The 22410-nt window shown below is 40.5% G+C and overlaps 1 long non-coding RNA gene across 1 annotated transcript; it reads right to left on the bottom strand.

Annotated features, from left to right (window-relative positions):
• Positions 1–3969: 3969 nt before the first annotated feature.
• LOC116444886 lies at positions 3970–20555 on the bottom strand. The gene is made up of 4 exons (XR_004240573.1): positions 20415–20555; positions 15737–15820; positions 5811–7385; positions 3970–5485 (listed from the first exon to the last, which is right to left on the bottom strand). It is a non-coding gene; the product is annotated as an uncharacterized LOC116444886 (long non-coding RNA).
• Positions 20556–22410: the final 1855 nt, after the last annotated feature.

Below are 22410 nucleotides of genomic sequence, written 5' to 3'. Positions count from 1 at the left end.
CAGAAGACAAGAATCACTCTGTGGCAGTCAGCTCCTATCAAGTCAGTTTAGATACACTCCCAGCCTGTCAAAATAGGTTTTTTCTAAGATCAGCAGTCTTTGCCGATGGCACCTACATTATTACAGTTACGGTTGGTTTGCCCTGCTCAGGGCATGCAGAACCTGATGTGTTTGTCTGGTACTTATGTGGCTTCATACAGCATAATCTGCTATAAGTTTAGTCATGAGTTAGTGAAAATTAATGTCCAAATCCACCAGAATATGTGAAGAAAGTCAAAGGAGAAGCAGAGACAGCACATGCAAAAAGGGTAACAAGTCTAAGGAATCTGGTCCTTGTGATCCTTTGAAACCCACAACTTGATTTTGTAATCTAAATGAAACCCTCAGTAGCACACAATTTCCAGGACTCATCCTTTGAGACCAACAGGTTTTTCTATACACTTTGCCATGTTTTGTACCTCCATTTGTTCAGGTTTTCACAGCTTAGTTAAGCAAAACCAGAGCAGTGATGATGGTCCTCTGAAAAGGAGCTTGGACAAAACCATTTCCAGGGTCCCTTCCAACCAATGTTTTCATGATTCTCTATTCAGCAAGAGGCAGATACAAGTAGAGAAGATAGGAGTAATAAGAGTCCAGAAACCTTTTCAGGTCTGTATGTTAATCCTCTTTGGTGAACCAGTGTCATACACAGAAGAATATGCCCCAGGAGTAGTGACTGCATCCACCATACCAGCAGTCTACAAACCCATCCTGAATCACAGACAAATGGTTTGTTTTTCTAAAATACCTCCTTATCTGGACAGACCCCAGGGAGAACAGCACAAGAAGGGGGTTTTCTCCCTCCAAGTGTTTTCAACTGCTCTACCTGGATTTTAGAGGTCTAGAGGACAGAGAAGAGACCCTGAAGTACACAAGGCATGTTCTGGGATGCACACAGCTGTCTGCAGAGGTTTGGGTGCAAACCACAGCACAACTGCATGTGGATCAAATGAGAGCCAACACAGCAATTTATTCAAACCTTGACCCATCTCAAGCCTAGCAAACATCCAAAGATTAAAGCTATTATGTCCTGTCTTTAATCCCTTCAGCTATACAAGGCCCAGTTGAAGTAACTGTTGAAATTTCTTTCAATTTTTAAGAGTTCATCCCTATTCTCTACAAATTCCTCTGCTGCTCCTACAACACACCTTCTCCCAGCCTCCTACTTTTAACAGTCCATCCCTAAACTCTACATACACCTTCTCATTCTTGAACTGCCTCATCACTCTGCTGCAGGGCCCAGAGACCAGCAGAGGGGTCTTACCAGCAGTGCCTCCCAACATCTGGCACCCACAGCTGCTGCTGCTGGCCCAGGCTCCTTCTGCAGCAGATTCCAAGGTTCCTGCCTTACCACCAGCTGCCAAAAAGTGGAGCCAGTTCCCTTAGAGGACTTTTTCATTGACTCCATCCCTAGGACAGAGTCCACAGGCATTAAGCACACACACTTCACAGCCACATTCCTGCCAGCAGCAGGGGCAGTTACAGAGTGAAAAGTGAGTGCTTTCACTTTGCTTCCAAAGTTTTCCAGCTGCTTCCGGTTTCCAACAGCTTCCAGCTTTTTGATACGAGGAAAGCTTGGAGGCACAGCAGTAGCTGGATCTTAATGAGAGGTGGACTGCAAAGACTAAGAGCCAGAGCACTGAAATGAAATGCCAGCAGCTTGGGCTACTGGGATTACTCATTTTCAGCCACTGGCTTCCTCAGAGGCTGTGGGCAAGCACAGAACCTGTGCCTCAGTTTCCACATCACTAAAATGGGCATGAGGGCTTCCTCTGAAACGCTTTGACATTGCTGAAAAATACCACAACGGAAATATTGTTAGCAATAAGAAAAAAATATTCTCTTTTTCTCTTTACTGTTTGCAGTCATACTAGAGTCAAAACAAAAGGAAGAGGGGAACTTGCAAGGAATTACTCTTCCCCTAAGGCCCCTCTGAACCCAAGCTGCAGAAAAATCTTGAAAACCCCAGGAATGTATCTGAAAGGAAAAGCGCAAACCTTATAGTGAGAAGATTGCTCTGGCAAGAAAGGATTAAGATCCTTATTTTCTCCTACTCCTTATTTTTATCCTTGTAAGAATCATAATCATCAACAATAAATTACACCCGTTGCAAAGTCAGCAGTGAGGAATATTACACCGGGAGCATCTTAATGCAAGTCACTCCCTGAATCCAAAGCAAAGCAAGTGGAGCCCATTGGGAGCTAATGAACAACAGGTTTGCTCTAGTTAGGGAGCAGCTGTCTGCATAAACAAGTGACTAACCCTCTTCCCAGTTGTACATCCTGCTGCTCAACTCCAGCCATTTGGTAAGAAGTACATCTTCATGTCTTCATAACTATCTTACACTGCAGATATTGACTCTGTGCTTACACTTCTGGTGATTACCTTGCATGTGTGTGGGGCACAGTTTTTGAGCAACTTCCCCCTCAAAGAGGGGGTATTTATATTTGTAAGTATTTATAGCACACAAGGGGAAATATCAGGTCTCCTGAAACATTCATTGAAATCCCTGTTTCCAGTGTAATAGTGACCAATAAATGAAATTCCTATTTTACAAAACAACATATCCCCATATTAGTCCATTAGCAACACAATCAATGAAAAACTGGGAGTATTTACATGATCCAAATAACAGAGGTAAGGCATTTTTTTAATCTGACTTAAAATTCTAAACCCTATGCCATCAAAATACAGCTTCTCTTTCAAGGCTAAGGAGAAGTGTGCCTATTTTTAGCATGTCACTAATCAGATGGAAATGTGGACAGCCTGTATTGTGGTCCTCAAGCATCATTAGCTTTCCCAATAAAACAAAAGGTGGAGTAGTAGAGCACTGGAAACAGCTTCACGGTTAATTGCAAGTTAACGGATTCAACTGGCTCATCAGAATTGGGCTGATGTATCGGGTCAATCTCTGTTCCCTGCCTTGCCTAAGTGGTGCCAGTGCTTGTCTGGCTGCATTGAGATGTGTGTATGTTTATGTATGTATTCACCGGGGAGGGGAGGCTGCACGTTACAAGGAGAAATTTCACAGAGATTTCCTTTTAAAATATACCCATGAGCTCATTTGAACATTATCAGCAATGTAAGTTGCAGCTGCCTTGAAGTTATACCAAAGCTTTAATCTTTTTAAGAGCATGGATTTCTCCACACAGTCTCTAAAGTATGATCTTTGGAGATACATTATTATAAGCCTATTTATCATTCAAAGCACATTAGCTGTTTCTTGCATAGTGGTACTTCTTAGTAGGATTTTTAAAAATAATACTTTCCTTTACACAAACCCTGTAGCAATTTAGATGAGCATTCTGATTTAAAAAAAAGAGCTTCCTAATTAATAGTCTTACTGATTCTCCCTATAGCTTAATTAAAATAAACAAGCAGCAGAATTTTAACATGAGCATTTCTAATAAGATTTTTTTTCATCAGCTCATTTTACTCTTAGTATTTCTAGCAGAAAGTGGCTTATTTCTCATTAGGCTTTCTCATTTCTCATTAGGCTTTTCCATAGGGCTGAATCCCTCACTTGTCCTGTTAGGGTAATTACAGACATATGTACAAGTTTACCACAAAGATTGTCAAGTCCTAAAGGGGATACATTAAGTTTTTTCCATAAATTAAATGTGAGCCTGCTTTACCTTTGGGGAAACCGCTTATTTGTGAAAAAAAAAAAAAAAAGAAAAAAGAAAAAAAAGGAAACCAACAAAAAATTAATTTAAGTAAACTGCAAATGTGGTTAATATTAATTTTTTATTATAGGCCTTTGGCTTATTTATTTTAACTGGCACCATTTAGTATGTAAATCAAATGTTATTTACTGGTTGATTTAACATTTAATGTTTTTAATAGAAACCATTCTTACTAAATTAAAATTGAAAACAAAAATCAAATTTTTATTACTTTTTTTTTCCCTTAGATGCATTGGTTCACAATTTTAGTGGGGCTGTAAGAGCTGGAGATGATCACCACTATGAACTGGTAGGTTTCAAAGACAAACTGCTCCAAATTATAGGAGATGCTTTACAGGTATGCTATGGACTAGAGATGCATCAATTGCAGGTTTTAATGCAGCTCCCTTAATGAGATTTTTCTGTGTTAGTGACTGCCCAAAATTGCTGTGTCAGGAGGAAAATGGTCATTCATAAGTATTAATCTAGCCCTTTGAGAACATAAACATGGTGTATGTACCAAAAAACTCTCATCCTGCACTGCAAACGCAAGTCCCCAAATAGTTAACTGTATTCAAACTGCTGATGCTATTATTGTGTGTTTTATTAAAGGCTGGAATGGCAGGGGGCTTTGTTTTTCCCTACATATAGTGCCTAAAAATGCTGCACCTACTATGTCATTTCTGGAGCATTGATAGTCTGCTCACTGCTCCCCTTCTAGCACGTGCTGTTCCTGCCATTTTTGATGGCCATTGCTGGAGAGATTGTAAAGACAGAAATCACACAACAGCTCCAGCTACTGAGATTAAGTGTCCCACGACACTGCTCATCCACAAGAAATGCAACTGTTTGCAAAAGAAAGGTCTCTTCAGTCAAGAAAACAAAGCCAAGCCCTGAGCCAGCAAATGGTCTACTAACTTTGGCAGGACTGTCTCCATGTTTAAAACTGGGCATACATGGAAGAGGGGACTTGTGCACAGCCTTTTGCAAGAGGCTCTGGGAGAAACTGTATAGTCTCAAGACAAACATAAAGATTTTCCCTAGATTAAAATTTGTTTTAAGGGCAAAATAAGAAAGACCATCTTACTCATTTAAATGCTTACTAGTAATTTCCATGTGTAGTCACAAATACCCAAGCAGCTCACCCTGAATCCTCCTCCTCAGCTGTAGCTTGTTTACTTTATTAGGCTATTTTGAGAGTTTCTCTTTAAATCCCTCCCGCACCTGTCTGCACTCAAGGTAAGTTGGTGCAACATGGTCTTTCAGGATTAAGTGACTGTGTCCCTGCTGTTTGAGATGCCCCATCTATAGAGCAACTGCAGCAACTTCTGTAGGAGGCATCCCTTTACCCCTTCATTCCCTGCACAAAATGGGTGATCAACAAGGGGGAAAAAACAACCAGGTAGGGATTTACTATGCTGATAGCATTTGCTTTCTTTTTTTGTATATTGCAACAAGAACGTAGAAGGATCAAGAGAAGTCAAAAAGGAGCCTTATGTCCAGCAGGACTTCCTTCTCCTGACTTGCACAGCTGAAACCACCACAAACTGTCACTTGTAAAGCAGTTAGAAATATTTCTGTTGCTTACCTTAAGAGGAAGGTCACTGTTATTTCTGTGTCTCTGTAGGAGTTACCAGTAGAGAGCAGTTGTGAGGAGCTTTGCTAATCCATGCACCTCCTTCTTGTCTTGTAGAGCAGGAAAATGGGACCGGGGCAAGCCATGCAGAGTCTGCTATCAAGCATGCACTGCTCAAATCATCACAAAACAGTGTCTAGAAGATCTGTTCCAAAGGTGAACAAATGCATCCAAGTTAATATGGACTGGGAAGAGGAGAACCCCAGTGCAGACCTGAGCCTTTCTCCAACAACTGGCCTTTCTGGGAAGTCAGAGCCATGTCCAGGGAACACATCACCTTCCCAGAAAGATGTTTTTTCTTCCTCCCAAGGACAGTCTGTCATGCCAGCTCTGCTGCCACAGCTGCCAGCCCCTCCACCCCTACCTCCTGGGTGTAAGGTGCCTCTTCCCCCTGTTTCTGTGCCTGGCATAAATGCCCCATTGCTCCCATCTCCCCAGCCATGCAGCCATCCTAGGTGCAGTCATGTTACCTGTGGATGTGGGGAGCAGCCCCACGCTAAGAAGACACCAACTCTGAGGATGAAGCTGTTTCACTGGCAGAAGCTCCCCTCTGACGTGGTGAGACGTACGTGCTTGTTTGTAACACTGGGCAGATGGGTTCATGCACTTTGCAGCCAAAGGAAAACACTGATGTTGGGGGACTAAGCCTTCACTCCTAAGTCACATCACACAGGTGGTCCCATTGCTTGCTCTCAGTCATCATCACAAATAAATATGGAAAGCCTGTCCTTTGCCAATTAGTGGAGGAAATAGTAGTTTGGGAGAAGCTCTGAACTGAGGCTCTGTGGCTGCTAAAGTTACCTTCTCTTAGCCTGTCAATCTCTATTTGTTCCTTGTTAAAGGGGTGTTTTAAGTCTGAACTGATTAAGGTTTGCAAAGCACTCTGAGTGTGTTGAGTGGAAAGATCCTTTGAATGGTCATGTTCTGCGGTTCTTCTTAATGAACTCCTGGCACACCACCAGTGAGTGAAGCCTCAGCTGAAGCTTTTTATTTGCTTTTTATTTTCTCACACAGTCAGAAGACACATCAGCCAAGATCTGAGGCTGAAAACTCTTGTCAGTAGGGCTGGGGAACATGTACCCTCATGGCAGCCCCCAACTTCATTTCATACTGACCACAGCCACATGATTTGTGTGGTGCTTCACACACACACACAAACCCACTAAGACTCTGTGGTTACCATGTGCCAAAGGGGCTTGCCAGTCCTGTTTAACATCCAGTAGAGAGGCTGGGAACACATTTCCATTTTTGCTGCAGTTCTTAATATTCAGTTCACACAACATAGATCTCAGTTGTTCTTGCTTGCTTATCTTCAAGACAAGGAGACATAGGGGGCAAGAACTTGCTGCTATGATAAGATATATAAACACAGATATAAAAAACCTGAGCCATGGACTGCTTTCTTGTTCAGAGATACAAGTTAAGATCCATCCCCAATGCACTCAGTGTCACCATTGCAATCTCTCCTAAAGTAAAAGGAGGTGAGATCCTGTGCTATACAAGTTCCTGTTTTTGAAGTTCTGTTTGTTATTTGGATGGCTCATGGTGATTCTGGTGATAATGCTAGGCTTGGGAGGCCTTAACTCTTGCAAAAAGAGATGTTTACCTAATTGGATGCAGCATCCCCAGTGTGGGTACCACGATTCTCCAATGTGTAGCTGGTCAACAATAGCAAAAACAATTTGGAGCAGCCCGTTAAGTTCATCTGTTGCCTTCAGCTCAGTGAACTGAATGTGGCAGTAGTCTTCCAGGTTTAATTAGGCTTCAAACCTTTGGGATGCTCTCTGTGGGAGCTGTCACTCTTAAATAATTCACATTTGTCCAGGGCTAATGAGCACCATATTTCATTCATCCTTGAAAGTGTTTTCCCTTTCACAAATCACACTGCCTTGAAAGTGCTCCTCAACCTCTGTGGTCCACCTTGTGCTGTTATTCTCTTCCAGAAAGCCGCTCCATATGGGCTGTGATGCCAAGCAGCAGCAAGGAGCTTGTAGAACCTGACTACGCAAGCTTGGAGCTTCTTTTCTCTGTCCCACCACCCCCACCTAAGGAGAAAACAGGGCCAAAAATAAAGAAAACAAAAGAGGTACTTGGACTGCTCACTTTTTGTAAAGAACGGCAAAATTCTTGGGAGTGAAAATCCTATTCATTCTTTATTGTTGTCAATTATTTATAATAAGAAAGTTTGAAATACTTTGATATCCACAGCTTGAGGTTGCCTTAAAAAAAAACACAGGAGAGGTTTAGAATGAAACAAGTTGAAGTAACTCTTCTGAGGGACAGGTCTTCATCTGAGACAGGGAGGACAAGGGAATTTCAATATTAATTCTTATAAATTGTGATCAACAAATCAATTTCCTTCTCTATGCCTTTGCCTCTTTCTCAAACAGATCTAATACCCTGTATTGTTGCCAGCTTCTTGGGGTTTGATCAATGAAGGTTATTGATAATGTTATTACCAAAAAATCCCCATGACTCTCACCCAATAAGCAAACAAAGGCTCTAGAAAATCTGTTGAAACCAAGGTAAATGTATTTCTAGCTGACTGATTTTTTTTTTTTTTCCTTTTAACAGATCACATTCATAGGCCCAAAGAAAAGTCTCCTTCTGAGTATATTTCTGAAGAAATTTAAGTGGTAAGATTTGGAAAGTAACAGCTGAATTACTGATTTGACGTGTGTATGTGTTTATTCAGATATTAAATGAAATTAATTTAGCAGAAATATTTTGCAAGTACTATCTTTCTTTAACAAGAAGTCAACTTTTTTTGTCTTTTTTTTTTTTAATAGTGAGATGACTGTCTTTTTCCAGACAATCAATATCATTTTTTAAACTGGTATTAAATCTAGAATGGACTACAAATTCCTAAACAGACAATATTCATCAATAACAGTAAAATTATGTGGAAACTTTTTCTTTTTTTTTTTTAATAATATTGACATAAATATCAAGTTCTGACTGGAACCATTAGGGAAGACTGTTGAATGGAAGTTTCAAATCACTTCATTGTTTTTAAAGAGGCATCTCCAGGGGTTCAGATCCAAAATCATATATAGTTATTTGCAGTTTTTCTATAAATAGGAAACAGTTTGAATAATTAAACAAATGGAAATTTACCAAGTCACAGCCCTCATGGAGGGGTGGGGAAGGAAAAGGAATTTTTACTAGTTTTTGGGAAAATATCTTTACTCTTAGATTCCCTGCAACTATGGCAGGATGATGATGAATGTTCTGCTCTCTCTCTGCTCTTTGTGTCATGGCCCATATTAAAAGGGTTTCAAGCAGAAACTCAGCCAAGAAGTCCCTTTTCATTAAGAATAAATCAGAATCAGTCAGGGGGATTTTTTTAATTATTATTATTCTTTTTCCATGACAAACTGCTTCTCAGTGGGGAAAATGCTATTTCCACTCCCTGCCTGATTCCCTGGGCAGTGGTTGAGCTCTCCTGAGAGCAGCTGCTGAACATGGGATCAAAGAGCTGAGCCCCCTGCACTCGTGAGGGATGAGGCTGCTCTGGAGCCGGGTGCTGCCTCTGTTAGCACTGGTGTCCAACAGAGCCCAGCTCTCCAGAGCCCAAATCACAGCAAGCTGGAATAATTTCAAACACATGTTGCCTGCCAGCATTTCAGACAAGGACTTTTGTTAAAAGCTTCTGGGAGCTCTGCTGGTTTGGGCAAATTTGGAAATATATCCTCTGAGAGAAGGCAGGCAACAATATGGGATACATCATCATAAAGTCACCCCAAGACAGAGCCATTGGTTTTATCCTTGTCTTTTCTGCAAATGGTGGAGGAATTCAAATGTAAACATCTTCTCAGTGACACTGGACAGAGCTTTGGGGTTTCTTGTGTAAATATGAACAGGCGCCAGAAAGCACACCTAAATTATAAGGAATATTGGTTTAGGCTTAAAAGAAAAACCTTTGCATTTTCATATCTCCACTGTACTTCTGAGGACTAAGATCCAAAATGTAATGGGAGGCAAGTGTACTATGAATTACTTCAGTTGCTCCTGCAGTGCCAGCAGAGAGCATGGGGTCTTTTCCATTTGCCATGTTACTCCCTCAGTGCTCCACAGCGTTTCTCTCCTTCCTGCAGCTCCAATGAAGACATTGCAGCCATGATTCAGAAAGGGGATAGATCAGAGCTGGATGCTGAGATGCTGAAACAGCTACTTAAACTGCTGCCTGAAGACCAGGAGGTATCTATTAATGTGTCATTCTGGTGGAGTTCAGAGCATTGTGTGTTCAGGCTGAAAAATTTGCACTGCCAAAGCAAGCAGCTATGACTGGATCCACATCCTTCTGCAGCATCTAGGTCAATGACATTCCAAGGCAGAGTGGTGGGAAGTCCACTCCAGCAATAGTCTGGGCTCTTCACACAGGGGCTGAGCCAAGAGCATGTTGGGAGTCTCGACATAGGTGTAGACAAGTGCTGCTCTCTATCTTGTTATTTTAATTAGGTGGATGAGGCATGTTAGGATTTGTGGACTTAGGTGAATAGAGAGCCTTTCAGAGCAGGTTTCAAAGAGGAGGAGGGGAAAGGACCCATCTTTTAAAGGGGTTTTTGGGTGTCTGTGCATTATAGCTTGCTGAATCCCTGCCTATAGATCAGGAATTCATCCTAGAAGATGCTGTACAAAGGCAAAAGACCTTCCAGTCAAAACAAAACCTACATGTTTGCCCTTGCAAACCAGTTCATATGCAGAATTTTTTGTTCGTATGCTTCACTCCCATTGCCTGTGTGCACAGCAAGTTCAGAAAAGTTTCATGCCTGTAAGAAGCAACTGGCAGCAGAAATTTTTGTGTGGTTATTTTCCCTGTTAAATAAAATATTTGTGTGGTTATTTTGCTCTTTTATTCCCTGTTAGATAAAAAGCCTGAAATCTTGCAAAGAAGAAAAATCACAGCTAGCAAATGCAGATCAGTTTTATCTCCATCTTTTGGAAGTTCCCAGGTAAGCAAAATTTTCCTTGTCTCTTTCCGTGAGTGTGGTTCTTACAAGTTTTGTCCATAAAAATTAAGGCCTCTGTTTCTTGTGCTAGAGGGGATGTTCCTGACATTCAGTCTTCAGGGTAGATCATCTGACTGCTATTTGTAGAGCTTGTTTGAGATTTTTTTTAAAGGCCAAAGAAACTTTCAGGCACCTTTGGCAAACTACAGTTAAAATAATCTTGATATGAAAAAACCCTTGCCTGCTGAACAGCTATTCCTGTATGGCGTGAAGCTGCAGACTGAATCCTGTCACCAGGCTGCTCATTCACGCCCCCCCCGGGCTTACAGATTCCAGTTCACCCACTGGAGAGCCCACAAATCCATGAGTGAATCACAGCAGTGCCTGTGCTTTCACCACCTCCCCAGTTTTTACCAAGTCAAATGAGGTGCACACGGAGAAATCTTTCTGCTGTTCACAAAAACATGGTGATACGTTATAATTAATAGCAATAGCCTTCCATAAATCTGATCAGTTGCCATGCCACAACCAGACACACTTTTTTGAAAATGTGGTGGTGAAAATATGGCTTTTCATTTTCTCAAACTTCTAGCTAGACTTAAAAGTACTTTAGAAAACGTTTTCCTTCCACAACATTAATCCATGATGAGGCATGTCATTAAAAGACATCACTGCCAAAATATTTCAAATTTCTGTTTGTGAAGTTAAAAAGAAGAACTAAAATCCTGGCTAGTGTTGCCCAGGAACTGTAAAAAATTATGGCCTCATTATGCAAGGTGGTCCCTGCCAGATGTCAGTCCAGCATTGCTTTCTGAAAGAGGAGATAATTGTTTCTAGGACATCTTTGGAAATATCTGTGTTTGATTTATTTATAATCCAGTTCTCATGTCAGAGCATTAAAGAGAACATAAGAATGTTGGTACTGCGCTTTGCCTAAAATGGATGATGCTCTTGCTGAACACAACTCCATTAATCAGGCCTGTGGGGTTTGCTTTTTGTGGTGTTTGCTGTGGTTTTTTTCCACTGATCTCTTTTTAGCTACCAGTTGCGGATTGAATGTATGCTGATTTGTGAGGAAACAAAAATTCTGCTGGAGTGTCTGTGGCCAAAAGCACAAGCCGTAAGGACAGCCTGTGAAAGTAAGTACATCTGTGCTGCACCAGTGCCCAGGCTCAGCCACTTTCTTCTACTTGATTAGCATCAGTGGTAGCCTATGCTATAAGCTAATCAAAATTAACCTTTTAATTGCTGAATGTGTAGCAAACATCAAAATGATTCTGCAAATTCCTGCTCCTAGAATACATTCAGAAGAATTGCAGTTCATACTGTTCTGCTCTGAAGTAGCAGTTCTGCAGAGAAAGAAGGAAATTTCCTTTATCATAGAATGGTTTGGATTGGGAAAGGATTATCCAGTTCCAACCTCCCTGCCATGGGCAGGAACACCTTTCACAAGGCCAAGTTGATCAGGCCCTACAAAACCTGCCCTTGAACACTTCCAAGGTTCACAGAATCCTTTAGGTTGGCAAAGATCTCTAAGATCACCGGGTCCAACCTTTGACCCATCAACACCTTATCAACTAGACCTTAGCACTAAGTGCCAAGTTGTATCTCAAGCACCTCCAGGAATGGTGATTCCGCCTCCCTGGGTAGTTCATTCCAATGCTCAACAACTCCTTCTGTGAAGAAATTCCTCCTGGTGTCCAACCTGAACCTACCCTGCTGCAGCTTGAGGCTATGTCCTCTCATCCTGCCACTGGGAGAAGAGGCCAAACTCCCCCTGGCTCCAACCTTTCAGGGAGTTGTAGGGAGTGGTAAGGTCTCTCCTGAGGTGGAGATGGCAGTGCCAGATCCTGTATGAATATAGGTTACATTTTTGTGTGCAGTGGAGACTTTTGTCCATAACAATGAATCAGTTCCAGTTTTTCCTGTAATGTGCACTGATGCAGTCCAGCTTAGTTCTGTGATGGAGCAGGACTCTGTGGCATACCAGAATCTGATTTGGCTGCCAGAAAAGGGCATCCCAGATGATGCTCACCAATATTTCAGGAGACCCCTCCACACAAAATTAGCCCTGGTTTTAATTTTAAGTTGGCTCTTTCTTGAAGGTGGTCTTGCATTCCAGCTTCAATTCAATGGCTTTAGAGAGCCATTGATCTCCTGTTAAACACACTTAAACTGCAGACTTTGATGTTTGCACATAAAACAGCTATACCTGGATGTCTGATGTCAGTGCTATGGTCACTTTTTACTGCAGTGTAATCAACAGCTCTCTACAGTCCCACCCTGACATCCCTGTTACCCTATTGTAAGGGTCAGTGTTTCTGTCCTAGTTCTGCCAAAAACTTCTTACCCCAGATTCCCCTGCTAAAATGTGTATCTTTTGATCTCACTAACAGTGATCTTTTGTTCTCACTAACAATGATAATGAGGCACAAAGCCCTTTGCTTAACTAGAATAATATATGCTGGGAATGAGGGCTATGGATTTCCACAAGTTTGTATGCTTTCTTGTATGTGGTTCTCCCTCGTAAGGCAGCTGCAGGGTTGACACATCTATATTCCAAACTTAATGGAAAAACTAGTTTTCCATCTACTTATAAAGAAGAGATCATAATAGAAACTTACTCATTCCACTTCCATTCAGCTGATTTATTTCTTTACTGGTATTTTTCCAAATCCGTAACAATGGTTTGACATAACATTGGATGAAAATTTTGTTACCATCACTGTCAAACCTAAGGAAAATCCTATTTCAGATAATTTAATTTATTGAAAATGCCTGTCTTCTTATTCTTTAGCAATTCTTACCAGTCACCGACTGCCAGTTTTCTGCCAATTGATTCTTAAAGTTGGAAACTTTCTGAACTATGTAAGTAAAATTATTTCTTTACTTGTTGTATTCTAAAGATAACAGAAAATACAAAGCAAGACTTGAAAACTGATGGAAGGAACTTTTTTTTCTGTATCTTCTAGGGGCATCACACTGGAGATGCTGGAGGTTTTAAAATTAGTGCCTTGCTTAAACTAACAGAAACAAAAGCAAACCAAAGCCACATTACTCTGCTTCACCATATTTTGGAGGTACAACAAAACTGAGAAATTAATCCCGTGTGCATTTTTCTCAAATATTAATTCCGCAGAAGCTAAGGGGCTTTTACCTCAGTAATACCCCACTATAGGTACCTGGAGGGTGAGCCTCTGTGCCAGAAATACCATGAAAACTTTTCCACGGCTCTCTGTGCAGATAGGATCAAATCCATATACAGTAATATTTAGAGAGGTAACACTAGGTTTCCTTCCTCAAATTCACTTGACAAGTCTGCTTGCTGTTTTCTTTCTCTTCTTCTCCAACTGCTCTCTTGTGTTGACACATATCCCAAATGCATCTGTCAAATGAAATTTATTTTTGTGGTATGAAGACAAAATCTCAGGTCAGCCTGCGCACTGTGGCAGCCCATGGGATGCCAGCCTGAGCACTTAAAATGAGTCTTTTCCTTTCATTTTAACTCCCTGTGGATGCCAACATGAGAAAAAGAATGAACGAGACTAAATTTATCCCTATGCTTGTAAGAACGAAACGGAAGTGTTAATTTTTCAGTCCTGATGTTGTCCAGCTGAGAAACTTTCATACTCTTTGACTGCCTGTGTAAGATAACCATTTTTTCCCTTCAATTTTAGGAGGTTGAAAAAAACCACACAGATCTGCTGCAGCTTCCCAGAGATCTTGACTTTGTTTCCAAGGCAGCAGGGTAGGACATTATTGTTTGGTTTTTGTTATGTATGAATTGCAAACCTCTTTAAAGCCAACAGAGAGCTGAGTCATTTTATGGTGGTGTAGTAAGGTCACAAGATTTCTCTGCTGTGGGAGAGAGTGGCTCCCTTCAACACCAAACAGTGTTGAGATTTATAATTCAACCTGATTAAGACTTTTAGGTGGGGGTCAGTGTGATTTTTCTTTCTGTGGATCCAGTACTACCTTAGAATAAAACTGTGTAGACAGTGAATTTCCCTTATTTTCAAGGACCAGATTCCTCTTCCCTACATTGCAATAGAAATATATCTTCCCTGAAGTTTCTCAGTCAGTCCAAGAAGTGTTTGGACAATATTTTTGGGGCACACAGTGTGACTCTTGGGGATGGTCCTGTGAAGGGCCAGGAGTTGGACTCAATGATCCTTGTGGGTCCCTTCCAATTCAGCATACTCTGTGAGTTTTAGGTGAAAGTCCATCAGGAGGTACAGAGCTCATGTAAGGAGGGAATGAGTGGGGTGATTTACTGACAATTGGGGGACCTCAGGACTCCTTGAGTTGAGTATCAGCACATTTCTAATATATGTGTGTAGAAAGAAAAAACCTGTTTCTGGAGACTTCTGACTTTCTCCCATGGGCCTGAAAGCCTCATGACTCTATTGCCAGTTCTTTCTGTTTAGCTCAAAGGAATCACATGGAGATATGTTCAATTAAATTAAACAGAACCCACATTTGTAGCACCAGGATTAACATTTTTAATCCTGTTAGGAATTCAGAGGATTCACAGGAACCTTGTAGTGACTTAGATTTCCTTGTAACTCAAAGGAGTAACTTTTAAATCTGTAGATGTAGCCATTTATTATGTAGCTGCTAAATAATTCTTTTTTTTTAGTATTTTAATTCTGTAATTAACCAGAAAAATGCTATGGCTTTTGTGAATTATCTTTGCAGAAGCTAAATTGAATGAATTTCCTTTTGGATTGTGTCATATTAGAAATACCTTTCTTAACAGAAACTAGATCTTGCTGGCCAATGATATAAATGCACACTTATAAAGTAAGTGCCCTCTAGTTTAGTCAAACTATCAAACTTACAGAACTGATTTACCAATCAACCTGTGGAGAACTACACACAGTGCAAATCCTACAAGGGACTCTCCTAATGCTGCTCACATCTGGATGCACTGTGAAATGCCGAGCCAGGTTTTGCTGATTCAGTAAATTTTGTCTGGCCAAGAGAGTAGCTCAGAACTACAGAAGATGTTGGTTTGGCAGTGGTTGTGTTTGGATCTCTACACAAGCTAAACTAACTCAGAGAGGAGATACAATTTTGGACTATAAATAGATTAGGGAGAAAAGGCAAGGAGGGAAAAGAACCAGCTAAATAAGGACAGTATTGGCACAGGGGAGATGAGCTTGTGGTTGCCTATGAATAAAAATAGGCTGGAAATTTTTTGGAGTTTTTTGAATACTAGGACAGTGAGGTTCCTCCACAGTCTATCCAGGGAGGTAGTGAGAGCAAAGGAACAGAGCCTTTAGCCTTTCTTAGATGAAGGTTTGAGCACATGAAAAAGAATTTATATACAAGAGAACTACCTGCAAGAGCAGGGTCTGGGCTGGATGATTAATTCCACGCTCATTTGAAGAGATGGTAACATTTATAATAATCTTTTAAGTTAATGAAAACAAAAGACTTACCCTTCAATGTACTGTCGCTTTTGTGGACCTTTCAGAATCCACATTGACGTCATGCAGGCTGAGGCAGGTGCCAATTTGAAGAAACTGTTGGAAATAGAGAAACGTTTATTTTTGTCAACAGATGATTCAAAAATACAGCATGGAAAATCTGTACAAGTAGGTAATGTGAGTGTGACATGTTTCCTATCTTTCTTCCTAAACACTCTCTTCTTAAAGGCCCTGTGATTGAGGTTGCAGCTGGACATAAAGCCCTATGGAAAAGGGATCATTACTACACTCCCACTGTGCCCTGATGGAAGGAGTATCCCAGATTTTCCTCCGTTTCTCTAATGTGAAAAATGAAACGTAGGCACAACTATAAATGCATACAGTGCAGCACAGAAACATGTTGTGTCTCACTGTGCTTTGTGGGGAAAAAAGTGAGTAGATATGCAATATGCTTTTCTCCCCCCACATATATTTCCTAACATCCTAGCTTTTCATATTCTCAAAATAGGTCACTTAACTAAAGCTGTAAGGTTGAAATCCTGGTGCTGCATCTCCCTTGATCAGTCATCCAGGTTGTGCCACATTTTCATGTGATTGTATGATGAAATGAGGAAAAATGCAGATGATTCACGTTGTGAACCAATCTTAGTTGTCAGTTTTTTAAAAACTGACTCTCCTCTGTTAACTGGATCAAGTCTTCTGGGCAGCTCAGAATATGCTACTTTTTAATATGCATAAATTGTGTCACAAAATGTATTTTAGGGCAGCCTCAATGCTTCAAAAGACCTGCAGAAGGAATTTGCCACCATTGAAAAGAAGAAGGAAGAACTTGCTGATTATCTTTGTGAGGACCGAAAAAAATTGTCTTTGGAAGATGTATTCAGCACAATGAAAACCTTCAGAGAGATCTTCCTCAAGGCCTTACAGGTGGTTTGCATTTGTGACTCTTTAGAAATAGGTTGAGAACTTTTTTTTTAAATCAAGCAATAATTTCTATTTTCTTCTACTCTAAGCTGGGCTACCTAACCCTGGCTGCAGAAGTAAATGAAAGTAAATTTATGTGCTTGCAAACTGCAGCATAAAATGAGCATGTGCGCAAATATGAAATGTGGGGCTTTTTTGTTTGTTTGTGGGTTTTGGTTTGGTTGGTTGGGTTTTTTGTGGGGTGGGGGAGGTTGGAGTTTTTTTGCTGTGGAGAACCGTTCAAGTCATTTTCCCACTGAAAATTATTAACCAGGCCTCAGTGCAATAGGAGCTTTGTGCCTTGTGAAAGAATGAGCAACCTGACATGCTTTATAGACTTTGCTGATGGACAAAAGGTAAATTTTCCAATAGGCAAAGCCTAATTGGAAGATGTGTTTATGGGTCAGTATTTCATTGTACTAGTTAGTTCTAAACAGTGTGCTTCATGTTCCAAAAAATTCCTCTGAATCTCACAAGGGATTTATTTACTTATAGGACTTTGCTCCTTGAATAAGGAGTAAGAGAACAGCAACTTCACCATTAAAGTTGTGTAGAGCACCTTCCAAGTAGTAAACCTCTAGTAAACCTCCATTTCACATCCCTTATCACACACTTCACACCTGGACTAATGTACTTCCTTTAGGGTTTCCTTAATGCCAGGTGATAGTGGCTTCACATTCATACATATTTTAACAGCAAGAATCACCCGTTCCTGTGCTGACTCCAGGCGAGCCCCAGCCTGAATAAACCTTCTCTAGAGAGAACCATCTGCATTACAAGAAGAACTGCAAGAATACAGACAGCTCAGCTGCCAAGAGAGACTGGAGGAGTGCTTTAGGGCAGATCGTAGATTCATACGAAGTTTATGAGGAAGTGACGGGAAATGAAAGATGAAAAATATATCCTCTACTGTTCCCACTACCTGCTTCTCCAGTGAGGCACTGGGCTGAAATTTTCCAAGCAGTGCAGCTACCCAGGCTCTGAAATTATGTGATACTGCCACAGTCAGTCTGGAAAATGAATCCTATAAACCACAGATGTTTTGGCAATATGCTTGATCCTTAAAGTTCCTAAAGTTCCAGGCACAAAGGAAAGAATTAGGAGAGTCAAGAACATAATGGCTCACCAAATGTGGAGAGGTATACTGGAAATGTACTGTAAAGGGTAATTCCAGAAACTGTAGTTCCTTCAAGAAACAGTCCTAATAAAGGTTATGTAGTGCCCTAGTATAGCTGCAGGAGATTCAGTCTACATTTGTGGGTGCTTCTTGCTCACAGCCAGGTCAGGGCAACTAGAAGGAAGCTTCTTCTTACATCCTGAAATGCAAACTCTCTTTCATCTCATTTTCAGTTCCACTTCTCAGCAGCACCTCACCTCAAAGGTACCACAGCTATTAGCCACATTGTCTGCACCTCTCTCCTTCACTGCAGACCTAGAATTAATCACTTCTTCCTCTTGCCTTGCTTTCTCCCTATCACTGCAGTAAAGATACTATCTGTGCTTGAAACAGCAACATGCTGGAAAGCTGAAGGTATTAATTTTTAAAGCATCTTTTTGTTCTGTGATTTTGATTTTTACACTAGAATCAGCCACAGGCATCATCTCTTCCCAGTGCCATTTATTTTAGGCTTTAATGCTAAGGTGTAACTTTTATTTTGAGATGAGTCTTCTGTGTAAAGCAGGTCTCTCCGCACTGTCAAAATCGTTAGTACTATCTTTTCATTCCCACATCAAATAAGAAGGGAAATAGTTTCAATAAATAGTGATCCTTTATGTCTCCTAAGCTTATCTACAGAGATTTGAGGTTTGTTACTTTCTTAAACAAAATCTTTCTCCTTTCCCTGAGGGTTCTTTTTGATCTCTTATCCTTCAGGTAACAAAAACTGAGTTACACAAATGGAATTACTTTAATAAGATTCTGCCATCTTTCTCTCCATCTACCTGGAGGAAAAAAAACAAACCAACAAGGCCTTTCCAAACACCCAAATGATCTCCAAAACTGACACAGTGAAAGGAGGCAAGGAAGCTGGTTTGTCACCCAGGGCTGGTGACTGTTTTACCAGTTCTCAAAAAATAAAAGAAGCAGATGGCAGGAGGAAAGAGACAGGGAGAAAATAGTTTCTCAGCTCAAAGACAAAAAATCAGAATTGGAGTTTTGCTGAGAACTCAGTGGTAAAATTGTGGGGGAAAGAATCACTGTGTGATTATAGGGGATTGTGGGAAGCATTTGATTTCCCTTAGCATTTGCAGCTGTTCAGAGAAGGGAGCTCCCAGCAAAGAGATGGTCTAATCTCAGGAAAAAGAGAAAAAAATGTTCAACAAAATCTGCTCTAGGAAGTATTCCGTTGATGACAGAAGTTGTACAGACAGCTCTGCACAGGGATAGTTCCTCTGTGTACTCCCCTAGGACAACCAAGCTGGAGCAGCTGCTCCTCAGTAGGGTGCATATGGTGTTGGAACAGGAAGTGCTTCAGATAGCATGGGGATAAACAGTTGTCCTGGAGCATCTTTTAATTCAAAATTTAAGCAAGTATCTAACATCCCACAAAGTGCAAATCTAAAGTGGCACTCTCTTTCACGGAATCTCCTCCCTGTACCTGCCTTCAGTAATCCAGGAAGGTGGAGAAGGAATTGTGAGTATTCATTCCTCTGCCCTACTACCACTGGATGTTTTTGGGCTTTCTTGTGTCGAAGAAACTTTGTTAAGTGTGTTTACATTGAATTGTTATGTTGTTTGGGACTTTTTTACAATTTTTCTGATGAAAAATTTGGTTCAGGCTTGCTCAATTGATAAATGTATTCCTAATGTGTTTTAGCTTGTTCTCACTTCTGTGCGTGCTGTTCAGCTAGTAGAACAACACATCCCTGAATTCACCTCCTTTATTTCTTATGGCCTATTATGTAGAGACATTCTTCCAGGGCCCACAGATCTGCAAGTCTCTCAACAGCTGTAATATCTCAAAGATGTTATGCTAAGACACAGCAGGAATTTATCAGGCAAACGCATAGGAGGCATATACTGATGGAAGGCTTCCAGCCTCTCCATAAGACTTCACCACCTGTACCCCATTCTTTCAGAAGCACCCTCTATTCAGGGCAAATAGATTCTTTTCTTTCTCTGTCAAGAATACACTGAATTTTTTTTCCTTCTCAAGGCCTCCAGTGGAAGTCCCCATAACCTTGAGCCTCTAATGCTCCCAGATTTAAAACAGACTAACTCTGTTAATGTTCACAAGTTTTCTTTATTTGTTTGAAAATTCTTTGAATCAAAAGATCCTAGACTTTTACTTTCTATAAAGGCTGGTTTCTATAAACTTGTGCACGTTTCCTGGGACTTCTTCAGCTCATCTTATGGAAATAGTCCCAGATGATCCATAGCAATCAAACAGATTTATCACTATACTGGGAAATTGTATTTTCTGCTTCAAACTCTCTGCAAAGGAAACCACATGTCTCATCAAGAATCCTATCTGCACCGAAGCATCAATGCCTTCCTGGATGTTACTAGGTTTTGTCATATGATACAGCAGCGTATTAAGTACTGATCTACCTGCAACTTGTATATTAGCTATTCACTGGTTGCAATCAAAAGCTTCCAGGTTGGATGGCAATGTTCTGGTGATGAATGCAGGTCTGGAACAAGAACTGCATGAGCATTTAAGAAAATGTTCCACTACAGTTATCTCAGTTGTTCAGAACTATCTTCTCCCACCGTTGTGCTACTTACCAAAAGCCAGAAATACTCTTCCACTGGGTAATGGTCTTCTTTTGCTAGCAGTAATCATTCCATTCCTTTTTCTTCCTCCATTAATCATATTATTTTGGTACCAGCAGCTCTGTGGAAACCAGAATCCTGCCTATCTGCATAAATCCCAACGGGATTTATGCCATTCTGGCAGTTGTGTGAGTGGTACCAACAAACATCCAGCCTGGATTCTGGCCCTGAACAGTAGTGCAGAAATACTACTGGCAAATTTAATGAGAGCCTGAAGAGAAACTGAATTGCTGTTTAACACAGCTGAACAGTTCCTGAAAATTCTGGTAGAAATCCCTGAATACAAACAAGGTTGCTATGGGATAAATCTCTAGAATGCTAATTAAGTTAAACTAATGCTCTGTTTTGTGGACAAAGGGACTAATTAAGAAGAATGCATTTCAGTCCATAGTTGAAAGTTGCAGTTAAAGCTGATGAAATAGTTTGCTGGTAACATCATCACATGGAGAAGGCCAAAGGGATTGACCAGGAAGCTCTGTTCTGCTATTTACCCTCAAACCCCAGCAGATGAGAGTTTTAAGTGTGCATAGGGCATGTCCAGAATACCTATTCATCGCAAGCTGAGAGTTTCCTAACAAGCTTTTCCTTCAGTAACTCTTATTTACTTTTTTATTTGTCATTCTGTCTGAATGCAGGAAAATCAAGAAAGGAAGGAGCAAGCTGCAAAATCTGAGAAAAGGAAGAAACAGTTTAAAGGAGAAGATGCAAAAAGGCTAAAGGGAGAGTATGGAGAGTGTAGTACATTTCACAACTAATTCTGGGGGTTTAGCCAATATTTTGTTAATTAGAAGGAATTTATCTGTTAATTCTGCCTGATCTGATATAATGAGAGTGACTTAGCCATGCATCATGTAGTAAGACACCAATTACCAATTTTCAAGTGCAAGTTGAATGCTTGAAAGAAATCATGATAGCGATGTTAGAAAAAAATACCACTCCCAAGGAGCAAATTTCTCCCACTTTGCTCAGAGGTGGAGGATATCCTGCTATTATTCTGAGTAGTTGTTGGGAGACTTTAAGGGTTATGGAAAGCTGTACACACTTGAACTTCATGCAGCATAGTAGGCAAGTTGTGTCCAGTGCTATTGCTACCACAACATTTGCTTTTTTTCTGATCAGAGATCTGATTCCTTAAAGCAGTTTTGTCTATGCTTAAAGAAGTGTCTGTGCTGTGCTGAAGCACAGCTGATTGATGCAGAAAAGCACTTGCTGTGCTGGGCCTCCCTGGGTGTGAAGCATGTCTAGTGCTAATATTGGCAAGTGTATATTTTAATTTTTTATTTTGGCAAATACTTGGCATCCACTTTTATTGAAGATTTCTGCCAATAACATTTGGTTACAATTCTTGGTTCTTCAGAGAACCATTGCAAAGAAGCCATTAGTAAACCTGAGCAGAGATCATGTAAATTTTACACTAGATGCTCAACCCTTGGAAGACTCTGCTTTTTCCTGTATCTTGTGTCTAACTAGATGACCTCCTTTTATCTCGTCTTTCACAGTTACCTTTAGAAACACATTTTTAAAATACATAAAATCCATTGAAAACAGACAAAAACAAAGTTTTCGATGTTGTCTTGTCAAATTCTTCCACAAATATCTTTCACATACTTTACAGTCGTAACTCACTTAATGTAAAGCTGCAGATTAAAACAAAAAAACTTTTTGCTAAATACAAAAAAGTAACCTAGTATATGGTAAAATAAAATTAGGTAGCAACATTTATCAGCTGTAAGAATTAAAGGTGTGCTTCAATCCGGTAAAGAAAAGGAACACCAAACCAGAAGAACCTTCTGTATTTCCAAGAGATAATTTAGGTGGAACTGTCATTATTTTGGTTCCTTTGTGAGAAGGTGGATTTAGTTCTTGGGGAGTATAAACTTGAACATGAAAGAGCACTTAGGGTCTGAATTATTTTTCAGTACTGATTTTAGAGAACTGTGCCTAGCAG

Source organism: Corvus moneduloides, chromosome 6 (assembly GCF_009650955.1).
Source record: "Corvus moneduloides isolate bCorMon1 chromosome 6, bCorMon1.pri, whole genome shotgun sequence".
Classification (NCBI taxonomy): Eukaryota; Metazoa; Chordata; class Aves; order Passeriformes; family Corvidae; genus Corvus; species Corvus moneduloides.
The sequence above is the reverse complement of the archived record's forward strand: the minus strand, read 5'-3'. Positions and strand labels throughout refer to the sequence as shown.